The 3,453-nt window shown below is 43.7% G+C and overlaps 1 long non-coding RNA gene across 1 annotated transcript; it reads right to left on the reverse strand.

Moving 5' to 3' along the window:
* Window positions 1-988: 988 nt before the first annotated feature.
* LOC123494090 (uncharacterized) lies at window positions 989-3,134 on the reverse strand. The gene is made up of 2 exons (XR_006663917.2): window positions 2,810-3,134; window positions 989-2,727 (listed from the first exon to the last, which is right to left on the reverse strand). It is a non-coding gene; the product is annotated as an uncharacterized lncRNA (long non-coding RNA).
* Between the last annotated feature and the right edge of the window lie 319 nt (window positions 3,135-3,453).

Here is a 3,453-nt window from a genome sequence, read left to right on the forward strand (position 1 = left end):
GCTAACTCCATCCCTAAATATATAAGACGTTTTCGCGTTCAAACACAAAGTTAGTAGCAAAGGGCATCTTCAAAGGAGACGCTCAAAGCTCGGATATATGTCCGGATTATAGTTTCCGGGCCGTTTATGTCAACTTTAATTTGTTATCCAATGGGGACCTCATCAGTCCGCGAAGTGGTCCGGACGTCCGTTTTCTGACAAATCAGAGACAAACGTGTGGAGCTATACGGTGTCTGGACATGCACTTGACCAACAAAAAGCCACCACATGATCCTACTCTCTTTTATCTCTCTGCACATGCATGATCCCCTTTTAATTTTTAGAAAAAATTATGGCTCTCTCCCGCATCATGTCTGCGGACCACGTTCAAATATAAAATCGGACATATACCGGAGCCATTGAGATGCCCTAATAGCCTATTGTGTTAGAAATGAAAATCTAGTCTAGGATTGAAAAATCTATTTTGCATCTGTACGGCTCTAGTACCATTTATCCCTTTCACTACAGGAATCAGCTACTTTGCCGTCTGCCACGGCAGACGGCAAAGGCAAGTATGGCGGACGGCAAAGGCCTTTGCCGTCTGCCGCGGACGGCAAAAGGCTCCGGCAAAGTAGGCTACGGTAAAGAGCTTCTTTGCCGTCTGCTTTCTGAAGCGGACGGCAAAGGGGCCTTTGCCATCGGCGGCTGACGGCAAAGAAAGCCGACGGCAATAAATGTGCTGTTAGTCCGTTAGGCGGCTAACGACAGCCTTTGCCGTCCGCCGCTGATGGCAAAGACTGCAGGCTCTTTGCCATCTGCTGGCAGATGGCAAAGAGACCAAATAGGCATTAATTCTGTTTCTTCTTATATCCATACATTTTCACAGAAAATCAAACACACACACACACACACACACACACACATATATATATATATATATATATGACCAATATAGGATATCCAACACATGTTACCAATAGTAGCAAGTTTCATCCATACATATACATAGTTTCATCAATATTACACAGTTTCATCCATAGGTACCAAGTTTCACAAAGTCAAAACAAAAACTAAAGACAAGCACTCCATATCTGAAATTACAAGAAATGACCTAAAACTAAATATCTACTTTAATAAAAACTATCTTATTACTAAGATCTTCTCTGGATCTTCTTCTTTTCTTCCAACCTGCATAACAAAAACACTAAGAAAAGGAGAATGGGTTAGGAGTAGAAATGTAGCATTTCACTTGGAGAAAATTTCATTTCAGAAACATTATTACTAATTAAAAGTCAGTATAAGTCTTCATAATTTGTCTACGATAATTGTATCAGTCAAACATGCAACAAATTACTGGGAGGGGCGCTATAGCAAGGAAATCAGACACCACCATCATTATCGGTATTTTTCTACAAAATTTTAGTACGTGTATTTAGGAAATAAATGTTAAATATAGATATATACCAACCCTTATTATAAACAGAATCACATGCACGCGGATCAAAATAGGTTGCGCTCTAACTTTAAATTTCCAGCTTACTGTCCATTAGCTGTACTTGAACTTTCACCTCGCACAAATAAGTTCAATATTCCATCGTCCAACCAGGCATATGCAACATATATATAGAAAGTGAGTACATATTTTTCAAATGAAAATAGTTGCACATCATGAAAAATTGTCTACTCAGCATTTCAAGTTACAGCAAGAAATCAATGGAAATATCACCATAAGATACAAATCTAATTTATCTAATTAATTATTTCGTGAATGTTTTGAATATTCTATGTATCCTAGAATTGGCAGTGGCGGGTTCCCATAGCATATATTAATATAAAAATCACAACTTCTTCATGTACCTATACATGTTATTACATAATATTGCTAGTCTGACATAAGATTGATACTAAGCACAAACTCTCCAAGGGAAATTGAGAAACTCCACTATGTCATGTTGATATATCAGTGGAGATGGTAAAATTAGTAGTGATGAAAAAATTGGGATCTCCCTCATGCATCACCGGTCCTTAAGATTACAGTATGTGTATCTAGGAAATAACAAAAAAACATAACATAGGAGAAGTCTAGATGGATCAGTAGAAATTATGTATGAATTAGCTACCGTGTGTCGAGGCACCAACTATCAGTTCGTTGTTTTTTTGGGTGCAGTATTGAGTGTTCTAACAGTAAGCGCAGTAATTTGACAAACATGTAAAACACATCTAAAACCTCATAATCAGATAAATGTGTTTACTGTGAAGTAATAGGATGCTGTCGCTGCTGTTACAGGGAAAGCTGTAGACGTACATATTAGTAAGAAAAAAATTATCTAGCTACCATTACAGAATGTCTTCAAGGGCTGTAGACGTACTTTAAATCAGAGAAACAAATACAGGCAGTTCACAACCCAAACTCTGATGGACTAAAGAACACACAGTGGGATAGCTCTGCTCAGGATACACCTACGCATCAACTGTCAGATCAAAAACCATGCACAATTAAGCCCCATGGGTGGTGATGCATCCTAGCCGGCCGCCATTCGGTGCAGGAAAGACATCTTTGTTCATGGCGTCCATTGACCCAGATGCCATTTTTTTGGTTTCTGAATCTAGGGGATGAGTGACGATGTACCTTTTTTTTCGAGGCAACTGTCGTGCTCGCGGCAGCACGCATCGAGGTCGTCGTAGGGGTCCTCCCCTTGCACCTGCTCCACCCCACGCCGCAGAACTTGCCGTACCGGATCCCCACCGCTGCCACCCATCCATGGTCAGAGCATGCTCAGATCAGAAAGAAATCGACCGGATCAGGGGAGGACGAGGAAAGGAGGCTCACAGTCGCAGTTGAGCATCGCGCACGACCGGCTGCACGGCGGCGGCGGCGGCAGCTTGGCCGCGCACGCGGAGCCCCGGCGAGCAGGAGGAGCACGACCAAGACCGAAACCCTAGCAAGACATAACTGAAGGGGGCGACCACAAGGAGCAGAGGAAAATAAATCGATGCGGAGGAATAGACAGAGCTCATCGAGGAGCAGCCGTAGGTGTGCTGGGCGGCGCTAGAGCTCACCGGAGCGGCCGGAATCGGCCAGCGTCTGTGGCGGCGGCGCAAGGGGATCGAGAGGACCAGACATGAGCGAGAGAGATGGGCGCGTGCGTTTGTTCTAGTCTAGCCCAGCCAACGTACGTGTGTGATTTATGTGTTAGGCTAAGTCCTACCTGCAAAAAAAAAGATAGCCTCACCTCTTTGCCGTCTGCCAGAAGATGGCAAAGAGGTGGGGCTGGTGCACCGTTACACCATTGGACCCCTCCCACCTCTTTGCCGTCTGCCAGCTGATGGCAAAGATTCTTTGCCATCTGCTGGCAGACGGCAAAGAATTGGCTGATGGCAACCAGGTTCTTTGCCGTCTGTCAGTTCTTTGCCATCTGTTTTTTGTAAGCAGACGGCAAAGACCTTCTTTGCCGTCCGCTAGCCGACGGCAAA

This window comes from Aegilops tauschii, chromosome 5, assembly GCF_002575655.3.
Source record: "Aegilops tauschii subsp. strangulata cultivar AL8/78 chromosome 5, Aet v6.0, whole genome shotgun sequence".
In the NCBI taxonomy this organism is placed as follows: Eukaryota; Viridiplantae; Streptophyta; class Magnoliopsida; order Poales; family Poaceae; genus Aegilops; species Aegilops tauschii.